Here is a 12,730-nt window from a genome sequence, read left to right on the forward strand (position 1 = left end):
CTTTGGAAACCTCAGTCAAGCTCCCAGAGTACACGTGCATCTGTGGCTGCCACCCATCACCGCTGAATTCGCCGTCGGAAGGAGCCGGCTCTGGCGGAACCGAAGCGGCAAAGAACTGGGGTCCAGCCTCTGGGCGGGAAGGAAGGTTCAGCCGGGCAATCAGAGCTCTGCCCTTGGTGTGTCAGGCAAATTCCCCAGATTCCTGGCCTGGCAGGAGAGCTTCAGAAGTCTGGAGGTCCCTGCAGTCCCTTCTTCCCCTTCCCCCTTCCCCCGTCCCTTCCCACTCTCCCCATCTGCTATTCCTTAGGAAACTGCAAAACATGGAAGCTCCACCCCCAGCTGCTGAGCAGGTGCTATGCTCTTTGTATGCAGACCCTTCTGGTCTGGAATGTTCCTGCAGTGGCTGAAGGTGGTGCAGTTTGGAGCTTTCTACCCACCCCCAAGCTGCCTCCGGTCCTGGCTGTCCTGGCTCCCTGTGAAGTTACCAGCATGAATAATTGTGTGTCACGGGAGCAGTGATATACGAGTCTGTTTGACCGGCTTGCTTTCTTGCGCTAATATGTCATTCAGGATCCCTAAGCCTGCTGTGTTATGAATGAGCATAAATCAGATGGGAGAGGATGTTTCCAGAGAGTTCTCTTTCCCCTAAAGAAAAAGCACGGTCTTTTCAGGTGTGTCATTCCTGTGGGGCTGAGATGGGAAAACCTCTGCACGGATTGAAGTTCGAGATCCTATACCTGTTGGAGTCCAAAGAGCTGAGGATCCCAGACCCTCAGGCATTGTGCCCACTAAGTGACTTTTGAACCTGTACATTAAAGAAAGAGAGAGATCGTATGAGTCATTACACTTTGAGGGAGGGAAAGGGCAAGAGCCTTTCCACTGCTTCCTCCCCGCTCTGGTTCTCAAGGGCCAAACTGGCCCTCTCTGCAAAGCAGGATTTCCTTGGTGGTGCCTGAACCCAGGTCCCCTTATGGGCTGGTCCTGGGAGCACCCAGCAAACCCGATCTGCCAGCCCTGTTGGCAGCAGAGCCATGCCAAGGGGGATTTATTGTGGAGCTGGGACATGACAGGTGGGCTGGGAGCCTCCTCAGCCAGCACCTGTGCTGCAGCTGAGGGCTCGGGGCCCCCAGGGTGTGTGAAGCTTCTGCCACCCTCTACTTCAGAGCCACCTGCCCCCGCCTCCCTCCCCAGGTGTCCAGGCTCTGCCCTGCCCGCGGGAGCCCAGCGGCCCAGTGCTGTCACTTCCAGGGAGCCACCTGTCTTCCTCCCACCGGGGCTCCTGACAAAGGCCCAGAGGGCACAAAGCCACTTTGAATTTGTAAAGAATATATTGGTTTTGAGGCCAGGTTCCTCTCGCTGCTGCTCTGTGTTCTCTAGAGCTTTGGCCATGGTTGGATGAAGGATGTTAGCAAAGATCGCCCTCCCTAGAGGCTGCAACCACAGAAAGTGGACTCTGGGGAGAACCAGTCACAGAACATTGTTCTGGGTAGCTATGTGCTCCCTCCGTGGATAGAAGGAGACTTGAGGTGACCTGGGCCAACACTGTCTCCGTGCAGTGGGGGAGAGTGAAGTCCATGCCTTGTCCTGAGTCACACAGTGGCTTCTTGGCTGGACGGGAACCGCTCGGGCCTGCTCGTTCTCAGCCCCACTCCAGGGCCCTGTCAGCTCGTCCTATCGTACATTCTGCATGTCGGTGACCAGCGTCTAAATGCCTTCATATCTCCATGACTGTTTCCTGCCTTGCACGTCCACCAGCACATAAGCTCCCTGGGACTTGGTTTCTCTCCACGGAGTAGGACCTCAATAGGTAGCTGTTGACCGACTGGTGACTCCAAGTCCAGTGGCACTTCAGGCCTCTGATCTGACCTCAGTAGCCCTATGAACCAGGGCTTTAAGAAGAAACCCCAAAGTTGAGGCCCACTCAAGTGAATAAAACAGCTTGCCTCACTATTCCCTTTACCTAGTGGACAGGGCTGGTTGCAAACCGGACACATAAGGAGAACAGCTCTGAGTCACTCTCTGGGCTCCTGCTTTGGCACCGGAGAGGTGACCTCACCCACCGCCAGGCAGGACAGACAGCTGGATGACTCAGCTCACAACCAGGTGCAAGCTCTCCCCGATGGGCGCGAGGCCGTGCTGGGCAAGTACGTGGAGTGGCACCGAAGCCTGGGAGACACACGGGTTCCCATGAACGCCATCAGCAGGGTTGGCTGGGGGGGGGGGCGGGGCGATTCTCGCCTTGTACCATATACAATTGTAGAGCACAAGCGTTTGAAATAAAAACCTACTATGAATAACGAAACCTAAATAAATTCTCCCTGAGGATCCCAGATAGCTGTGCTCTCCCCTCCTCCTTCCTTCTTCCTATTTGGCCTGCGCTGCAGGCTGACCCAGGGACTCAAAGCCCTGGCCTACACCATAGCTGAAGAGTCGAATTCAGACATACAGGAGAAGGTCTAGGCTTCAAAAGTGGAGACCCCCGGGGACTCTGAGGTCAAAGGATTCATCGACCAATGGGCCAAATAGCTCGCCGGGTTCCATGGACACAAATTGCCCCTCTAACCCCAAGCAACGGCCTCCTTTTTTCTAACTGCTTTCCCAGGCCTTTATTCCCGGGATTTAGCATCTTAGTGACCGGGTCCTCTCCTAGTGCAAACAGCGCACTAACCATACGCGATGGGCCAGCACTGCCCAGACCGTGGGTTGCACCGAACCCCCTGGAGAACTTTCTGGAGGATTTGCACCCTACTGACACTCTTGAAGCCCATCGGCAGCCCAGGGGGGATGGGAAGTGAGGAGGGGAGTGGGGGCGGCCTAGCCGTCCCAGGTTGAACTTTTTGTAAAAAAATACCAACTGAATTATTATTTTTTAATTTAAAAACAAGCCCCCGGGTGATTTTGACATTTCCCTAAGGGGAGACCCACAGCTACATGTCATTCTAACCAGGCTGGGCCAAAACATGTCCCCCAGTCCTGTTTCCACAAGGAGACGGAAGAAGCTTGACCCTTCCTCAGCCGGGCCTGAAGGTGCTGGGGGGCTGCAGCAGGGACATGAGTGTCACCAACGGGGGAAAGACATCAGAGCCCAATTTCTGGCACCATTTCTAAGCGCAGGGAGCTCATTTCTGCCAGGAGGCTGGCTGTAGCCCGGGGTTTCCCTGGTTGGACAGCACTGTGCTAACAACAGATTTCACAGGCCTTGGAGGGGCCTGGCAGGTCACCAGCTGCTACTGCTTCTGGAAGCCGGGCGGGCCAAGGGGAAGAGGACAGCAGGGGCTGCACCAGTTTAACACTTGGCCACCTGGTGAGGGACCTGAGGTCAGGGGACAAAGGAGAGATTCAAAGGAAGCAAACCAACGACAGAGCATTGTGGGGGGCGGGGGGCAGTGGGAGGAAGAGAATAAAGGCCTGAGGCACGGGAACCCCCAGACAGTTTCCCGGAGAGCAGTCCAGCCTGGAAGTCCAGTTTGGTAAATGGGTGGAGAGGGTTTCCCTTCAGCAAATCACCGGGTGAGGTCAGCACAAAGATAATGGCTTCTCCCTCGTGTCACAAGGCTCCTTCAGCATGGCCTCGCCAGGAGGGTCCAGCTCATTTTAGAGGCTGCTTCTGAGGCTTCAGCTTCAGAAGAGGAAGGAGAAAGTCCCCCTTTGGGGCCTGTGAGCACGGGTGGAAAGAGAAGGCCCCTTCTGGTGGGGGAACACAGCCCCCTCTGTCCTGAGAGCGGGGCCAGCCAGCTGGGGGGCTGCACAGCCTCTCCTAGGGTCTAGGTGCCGGGTCAGGTGCTGGCATCTTCCGGGCAAGGCTGACAGTTTGTCCTGTGACCTTCCTCGCTTCTGGAAAACAGCTTTGCTAATGGTCGTTTGCATTACGAAGGGGAGGAGGTGTCTCGGACTCAGAAGGGCTCTCTTTCTATTTACTCCGGTCAGACCCTACCCACCGGCTCCCCAGCAGCCCCAGTCCTCCTCTGGACACCCAGGGTCACGAATTTACACACTTTTACACAGATACGTAATCTTCTAAAGGGCACACTTGTTCCTGCCAATGCCCTGCTTACAATTCTTCCATAAACTGTTGCCCTCAGGGTACAGTCCGAGTGGCCCCTCTGAGCTGCACCCCGCTTTTACCCTCCCATCTCTCCCACATGCCCCCTTCTCCTGCAGCCTCGCTTCCCTGCTCCCCAGAGCCGGAACACTGCCTCCCCGCCTTGGACCTCAGGCTCCAGGAACAGACCCCCGCCAGCCCTGACCACACGTGTGGTTCTGACGCAGGCTTTGACCCTGAGACCCTGCTCAGATACCCTCCACCCACCGCCTTCTTGACAAAATACGACCCCAGCCATCGCCCCCAGCATGTTGCTGGATGTAACCGCCCATTCTTCCGTGCCACCGACGTCCTGGGTGATGACTCGCTCTCTCTTTTTTTTAACTCATGTGCATACATCATAATGGTTATTCTCCTGTCCCCCCCCCTGTGGACAGTGTCCTTGCCAGGTCCTAGCACAGGGTCGGGCACACAGTGACGGTCAATGAGAGAGAAAGGAGGGGCAGGGAGAAGAGAGAGGAAGGGACCAGGTTAGATGCTAAGCTTGAGGTCAAAGCTTTTCTAAGGCAAAAGTACCTGCAGTCAGAGCAGGGTCTAGAATAAGGAAAGGGAGACCCCAATCTCAGGTAGCACATGCGCAGACCGGCACCCGAGGGCGAGGCCTCCTTAACTTTTGTGCCCTAGGAGCCCCTCTTCCCTCACCCTGGACCCTGCCCTGCCCAGGCTTCTTTTGCGTTCCTCGCAGCCCAGGTTCACTGCGGACACAAATCCAGTGGCTGCCTGCCGGGCAGCTGCTGGACCAGCTCTGTCTCAGGAGCGGGGCCTAGTCCTACGGCGGGGAGAAAAGCCCTGCCTTTGGGGAACCTGCAGTTACGGGCAGAGGAGACAGTCAGTCAACAGATCACCTTTAATTACAAACCGTAATGCGGGTTATAAAGGATGGGGACACGTGGCCTCAAAATTGGAGCCAATCAGTGAAAGACGTGCCTTCCCCAGAGAAGGGAAGCCAGAGCCGGGACCAGACAACTCAGCCCAAGGCTGCCCACGCTCATGGGCCCTTCTCTAGGCCCGGCTTCCCCAGCCCCGTGCAGCTGCCTCCCGTCCCACCCAGGGCAACCTGGCAGGACCTGCGACAGTGACTATACATAGACTGTACACGGGCAGTCCCGAGGAAAGCTCTCCAGGGTCCTTAAGGAGGTGTGTGTGGCAATGTCGACCGTGGTGCCGCATGTGCTGACGCGGTGCGTGAGTGACATAGGGGTCCATCAGTAGGGGACGGATAGGAACAATGCGGTGGCCACGGGCTAAGGACTTCTGTGCATCAGTAAGCATTCACAAGCCAGACGGGGACTTCCAGTGGCTAAGACTCCACGCTCCCAATGCAGGGGGCCCCGGTTTGATCCCTGGTCAGGGAACTAGATCCCACACGCCGCAACTAAGAGCCCACATACCGTAACTAAAAGACCGCACGTGCCATAACTAAGACCTGGCACAGCCAAATAAATAAGTAAATATTTCTTTTAAAGTTAAAAAAGGGCTTCCCTGGTGGCGCAGTGGTTGAGAGTCCGCCTGCCGATGCAGGGGACGTGGGTTCGTGCCCCGGTCCGGGAAGATCCCACATGCCGCGGAGCGGCTGGGCCTGTGAGCCATGGCCGCTGAGCCTGTGCGTCCGGAGCCTGTGCTCCGCAACGGGAGAGGCCACAACAGTGAGAGCCCCGCGTACCGCAAAAAAAGAAAAAAAAAAAAAAAGTTAAAAAAACAATTAAAATAAAAACCTTTAAAAAAAAACCAGGCTATGTGAACATACAGCAACATGGAAGGATCATAAAAATAGTGTAGAGTGAAGAAACAGGACAAGATTCATAGCACGTTATCACTTATGTAAATTAAAAATACACATGCAAAGCAATGGGATCTATCTATATATAGACATACAGACACACACACGCGCGCACACACACATACACACAAATCTAAAAACAGACATCAACTACCTTATGGTGGGCTCCTGAGGAGGGGGGAGTGGGAGTGGAGATTGCAGGTGCGGGAGAAAACAGTACCCAGCATGCAAGGGCTTTGCACAGGCTGATGCTAACTGTGCTCCAAGACCGAGTCTGGACAGCTTTATCCTGTGTACCTGTGGTCCAACACAGAGCATGACGACCAACCAGTAAAAACCTTGACCTAGAGCACTTCACACTAGCACGCTGACTGCATTCCATTTTTTTCAGGGGCCGTAGAAATTATTCCAATCCAATTCCCCACTTTAAGGTTGAGGAACCCAGAGCCCGGAGAGGGCATGTGAGTTGGCCCTGCTGCACAGCACTTCGGTGGCAAAAGGAAGACTTGATGAAGGTCCTAGCCTCTGGCTGGCCTTCCTTGTGCCATTCTCTGTCCAGTTCCATTTTCTGACCGCTCAGCCCAACCTCCCCAGAGTGTTTGTTTAAAGGGCTTAGCTGTTTGTCTTAGCACATGGGTGCCCAGGCTGAGGTAATGCACTGGCGTTAACAGGCTCTTCCTGTGTAGAGTGCAAGGTGAAAGTTCCTAGGGACCTGGGAAGCTCAGGGACTACTTTATCTTTGTTGTTTAGTGTTTTTCCTCTTTCCAGGACAACTGCCTCAAAGCTCAGATGAGCTCATTTACTCGACTGGGCAGGTAAGTGCAGAACCTGGACAGGGTTTTAATGGGAGTGAATCCTGTTGGGAGGAAGTGATATCATCGTGGTGCTGAGGGCGGGAGGAGTGAGCCTTTAAAGGACCCATCTTTCCCACAGCATTCGCCCTGCCCGTGGTATGTCCAGAAGCCCTGCACAGGGTGGGTACGATGTGTTGATGTCAACAGATTTGCCGGAACCCGCAGACCCATAAAACTGCTGACAAGAAAATTGGATAGGGTATTAACGTGGGTAGTTGGTGGAGGTTTATGACCATAACTTTTCTGAGAGGGGGGTATGAACCATCAGTGTCAGGGAACCTCTCCAAGGAGCAGCCTTCGAAATGGGCTTATATCACTAATGCCCCCCCGACACTGCGTGACCCGGCTTTTTACAATGAAAGCATATACATGTAAATGTATACATACACATACATACACAGGGAAAACAGCATATATCATAAGAATGGATGCTCACAAATTCCACATACCCATGTAATCAATACCCTGATCAAATTTCAGAACATTCTCAGACTGCAAAAGCCCCATGTGTCCCTTTCAGGTCCCTGCCCGCCCTCCAGGGGGTCGCCACTATGCTGACTTCTAATGACATAGGTGAGTGTGCATCTCCTGTTTGAACTCCGTCAGCTTCAGGGTCAGGGTGTCAGCAGACAAGAGACCCTGTGCTCGTCGATTAAAGCCGCTTTAAACTAGTAAACTGTTCTCTAGTGAGGTAAGCAGGTGACTGGCAATGTTCCCAGCCTGGGGGCTGCTGAGGTGCCCAGGGAACTAAGGGATTGCCTGCTCTTGGAATCCCTAGGGAAGCCAGCAGAAACCTGGCCGCTGGGCCCTGGCCCCAGGCTGGCTCCCGGCTTGCCCTGCACCATGACATCTGCAGGCATCACGCAATGGGCTGCTGCTCTTTGCTGAGCCACCTGGGCCCTGCTGGGAGCACACGGGTTTGACACGTGTTGTAGGCGCCTCGGATGAGCTGTCATCACTTACCTCCGAGAGGTTTCAATGGTGACAAACCTCAGAGCCTTGAAGATGTATTGGATTGTGGGAAACAGCCAAACATTGTAGCCACATGTGAGAAACAATGGTCTCATATGCTCAAATCACTCTTAGAATTTCTCTTTTAGAAATCCCTTTGGAGCCAGACGATAAGTCACTGTTCTTTTATCTTGGGGTTGTATCACGTTTGTGATGAAAGACGGTTATAAGCCTGTTGGACTACCCACCATTTTTCTCACATGAGTGCCCAGCAGAAAACAGAGCCCCAGCCAATTGCCACTAAGCAAATGGGAAACATTCATGGAACAGACTTCACTAATAATCCCGGTTACCACTTATTGAGCACCTTCTATGTACTAGAATATATCTCTCATTTTAGTACAATAACAACCCCCAAAGGTGGGCATGATGTTTCCCATTTTACAGATGAGAAACCGAGACTTGGATGGTAAGTGATTTCCCCAAAGTAACCCAGGTAGCAGAGTTGGGATTCGAATCAGGTCTGTCCATCTCCACGGCCCATGCGCTCATGGGCTCTGAGAAAGGTCCTCTGGGGCAACCACAAAAAGAGCGATGGGTGGGCTCTTTGAGCTTCTTCTTGGGAGAGGAGTTGAGGCTACTGGTGTGAGATGTGAGTGAATGGAGCAGAAAGGGTGGGCTCTGCTGTGGCCCCAACATCTCTCACACTCTCACCAAGAACCAGACCATTGCAATCAAATAACGTCAGCCCTGATGGGAACTGAGAGGGCATGGCACCCCACCCTCCTTGGAGGAATGAGGAAACAGACATCTCAAGAAGATGTGTAACTGGCCAGGGTCACCCAGGGCGGGACCAGGAAGGCTCAGGAATTCCAGGCCTCTGTTCTTCACCCAGGATTGGGTGGCCTCCTTTGTTTGTCTGTCGTGCCTTTCTTGAAGCCAGGGTGGCAGATTTTAAGTAGGTGGAGGACACACCCACTCAGGTGACCAAGGGCAGCAGGTGGTCTCACGGTGGAGTCAGGAAGGAAGGATGTGCTGGGCTGTGAAGACAGAGCCCTGCCAGCCCCGTTCCTCCTGCTGGGCTTCGTCGACCTTTAGGGAGGCTCCCGGTACAATGTTTTCCCTCTGCCTTTCCTTGAACCCACGCCGAGCCTGCTGCTGTCGAGAGCACCGCCCCTCCATACACCTGTTGGGCAAATATTCTCCCAGAGAAAGGACACCAGGAGTCACAGGTGGGAGGGAATCCCCCTGAAGACTGTGGCCTCGAGAGTGAGATCATGGGTCTTGGAAGCAGATGCATTTTATAGATCCAATAAATTAGACACAGTCCGCCTAGTTATGTACTGGCAGGTGTCATGGAGCCTTGATTACTTGGCTCAGGGAGAGGAAGCAGAAGCAGAGGCAAAGCTGGGTTCAGTGACCAGATCACGCAGCCAGATAGGGACAGAGTCCAGCTGAGGACCCCGTGTGCTGAGGCAGCAAGCTACTCTGGAAACGTCTGGCCCCCCTGCTGGACGCACATGGGTTTCTGGGCCTCCTTGAGAGCCAGCCCCCATCACCGGACCCCCGAGCAGCTGCCAGGTGTGGGCTCTGATGTAGAATAGTGATGACAGCAAACATTTATACTGTCCAGCATATTTAACCATCTAACCCTCTCAAGGGCTCTGAAGTTACACAGGGCTCTGATTCCCAAGCAGAGACGTTAAGCAATTGGTCCAGAGTCACACAGCTTATAAAATGGCAGAGCTGGCAGTAGCCTAGCTGCCCATGGAGGGCAGGCACCCAGCTACGTCCATCTCCCCAACATCCCCAGAAACGTGCCGGCACTCTGTACAAATCAAGGATGCGGGGTCATGTTTGATATGCCCGGTGGCTACTTCTTTCTGCTCTCAGTGCCCAAGGGTGCGGCTAAGGGGTGTCCAGCTGCCTCCCAACAGGTCGGAGGGTTGCCAAGGTGACCGCGAGGTTCCCATTGCTCTCAGTGTGAAGTGCAGACCTAGTGCCTGGGGTGCCCAGCACTGTCTTTTTTTTTTTTTTTTTGCGTTACGGGGGCCTCTCACTGTTGTGGCCTCTCCCGCTGCGGAGCACAGGCTCTGGACGCGCAGGCTCAGCGGCCATGGCTCATGGGCCCAGCTGCTCCATGGCATGTGGGATCTTCCCGGACCGGGGCACGAACCCGTGTCCCCTGCATTGTCAGGTAGACTCTCCACCACTGCGCCACCAGGGAAGCCCCCAGCACTGTCTTTATCTCTGTTCTTGTCCCTTCTCTGGCCTCTCAGAGTCCTCCTCTCCCAGAAGCCCTTTGCTACCTCCATGGGGCCTTCTGCTGGGAGCCTTGGGTGCCCTACCTTTATCTACCAAGGCCAAGTCCAGACAGAGGCCGTGGTCCTCGATCACGTGTTCCCTTAGCGCACAGGTCCCTGAGTCTTCCCCTCACCCATTCGATTCCATCTGCCCCCACGTGCATGTGGAGCACCCACTTAATACTGGCCTGTGCTGGGTCTAGGAGGGCTCCACAGATGAAGCATCGCCCCATCCGCACCCGACACACGCACTCCTAGTCCAGGAGTCAAACACGACCAACTGCTCTGCAACACAGGTGGGGACCAGTGTTATAATCCCAAGTGTTCTGTGAATTCAGGGCAGGGTAGATTGATTTCCAAAGCAAAGCGTCAGAGGAGGAAAGAAGTATTTGATCTGGACTGGAGATGCCTGCGCTTCTGAGCAGCCACTGGACAGCACAAGTCTGAGCGCCCTGTTTTAGAATCCCTGCAAGACTCAGAGCTTTCCAGAATCACAAGCTTTCCTTGAACCCCGGCTGAAAATCGGTCATAAGGTGACTGTCCTACCACATGGTCAAATCCAGGAGGAACGAGCAGTGCTGCCCTGGCAACAGAGGGCCTTATTCCCAGGAGGCCCTCCATGAGGGCTTCTTGGCACAATGACAAGGATGACTGTCTTGAAGCTTCTTCTTGTGACATATTAAGGTACAGCTGGGCCCCCCAGGAGGTGACCCCACCCCCCCCGCGAGGAAAATGTGGCCTTCAGGGGCTACTGGGTCAACTTGGCAACCGGACCTGGGGCAGCCATCTCACAGGCTCAGAGTCTTCCAGGTAGACGGGACTTACGCGGCCTCCAGCCCAGGGAGGGGGACATGCAGCTTTGGCATGAACTCCTCCTGTACCTGAAGATTTATCTCCATTTTGCTTTAGAACAACACAGAATAAGATTAATCCCACCACCGGGTTCTTACTGTCCTTTTCTCAGTTTGAACAGTCTTGGTGGCCTCATCCTCAAGCATGATGCCCAGACCCTCAGCTGTCCCGTCCTTCCCTCCACCATGATCCAGCTCATCACACTTCCTCCTGAAAGGTGTCCCAGGGCTGAGGACAGCGTCCAGATGTGGACCGACCAGCTGGACCTCATGCTGGGTACTATCTCCCCCGTGAATGTGGCCAAAAATGGTGCCTTGGGGTAGCCATGTGGCACAACTGGCTCATGTGCTCCCCTTCCACCTCTCCCAGAAGGAATTCCTCCACTGAATTTCACCTCCCACTGGGTCACTGGGACAGTGGGTGTGTGGTGAGTAACTGTCTGCAAAGCCATAAGCTTCTTGGGAGAAAAGCAGTAGCCAGAGTCCAACCCCTTATGAGCTGATTGAGAAAAGCAGGGGCTCGGAAAGGGCTGAGAGCAGTGGGCACCTTATCTAGGTGCTGGTCTGGTGACTCATTTCTATTGTATAGGAGTGAAACCCCAGCTCGGGTGTAGGAGGCCCTGTGGAGGTGGGGAGGCTGCCCCGCCATCTCTCAGCTGGGGCAGGAAGCCTGCCCTGCAAGCAGCCCACCTCTCCCCTCTCCTCCCTGGGGGTGAATCAGCTGATGGGGACCGCTGGTGCCTTGGGAAAGAGGAAAAGACAGCTGACCAGCCAGGCTTCCGTCTCTGCTCAGCCACAGCTGAATGGAGTTACTGTTCTTTCTGCTGGAGCATCTTCCGAGGCCGAACCATCATTTTAATCCAGATGTAGCTCAGTCGCCTCTACTGCCCTCCCTGAACAGGCAAAACGCTTGTCCCTGGAAGTGGCCAGACTGTGGAGACCTCGGCAACTTTCCTGGTCTGATGGGGAGCTGTTTACAGCACACAGCAGCGAAAGGTGAATTAGTCTGTGCTGACAGCTTTGGAAAGAACCAGGGCCCAGCCCTCCTCTCAGGGAGGGCTCCTACACCCTAAAACAGGACAGAGCGGGCCGAGTTCCCGTGGCTGAAGGCCTCGTGTGAGGGCGCCAGCTCCGGCCTCACTGAGTCAGCACCCTGGAGAGCTGCCCCACCCCCTTCCTAAGCGGTGAGGTCAGCGCAGATGCGCCCGCCTGGCTCCAGCTCACAGCGGGAGAGGGAACCGCGGCCGCCAGGCGAAGCTCCCAAGCAGAGTTGCAGTGACTCTCATGAAGGCTGTGGAAAACTCCAGAACCCAAGAGGCCCAGGGAGCAGGGCTCCAAAGAGCAGCTTTGCTGACAAAATCTCACCGTGGGCACACAGACGGGTGTGGCATTGCTCAGCACTTCTTAGCAAATTGCTTCTCTGACACTGAATTATAATCTTCCTAAAAGGCAGCCATTGTGAGACTCGAGTGAAGCGTCACTTCCCATGTTCCCCTGGAGCCACTGTTCCGGACACTCCGGTGCTGCATTCCTGAGAGCTCCAGACTCAAAGGAGTGGCCAAGCGTACCAGCGGAGGTGCTTCTGTTGCAAGATCCAAATTAATCCACCTCCTCAGGCTTCTCGAGGCAGCTCTCCTCCCAACCGGGCACTGAGCTCAGAGTGAGCGACATCACCTGCCCAGGGGAAAAGCACCTGCCTCGCCCGGCAGAGGCTCGAAGAGGGGTCCAGGCTGGAGAACAGCGCAACAGCCCTCCTCAGAACCCAGCCTCTGGCCTCTCTCCAGTCCACTGGTTCTCAAAAGCAGGGTGAAAAATGAATCGCTGGGGAGTTGTTGAATGCAAATCTGGGGGCCCCACCAGCGAGATGCTGACTTGGTATAGGTCTGGAG

This window comes from Delphinapterus leucas, chromosome 5 (genome assembly GCF_059928025.1).
Source record: "Delphinapterus leucas isolate spDelLeu-1000000601 "Yukka" chromosome 5, BTC_Dleu_Yukka2, whole genome shotgun sequence".
Taxonomy (NCBI): Eukaryota; Metazoa; Chordata; class Mammalia; order Artiodactyla; family Monodontidae; genus Delphinapterus; species Delphinapterus leucas.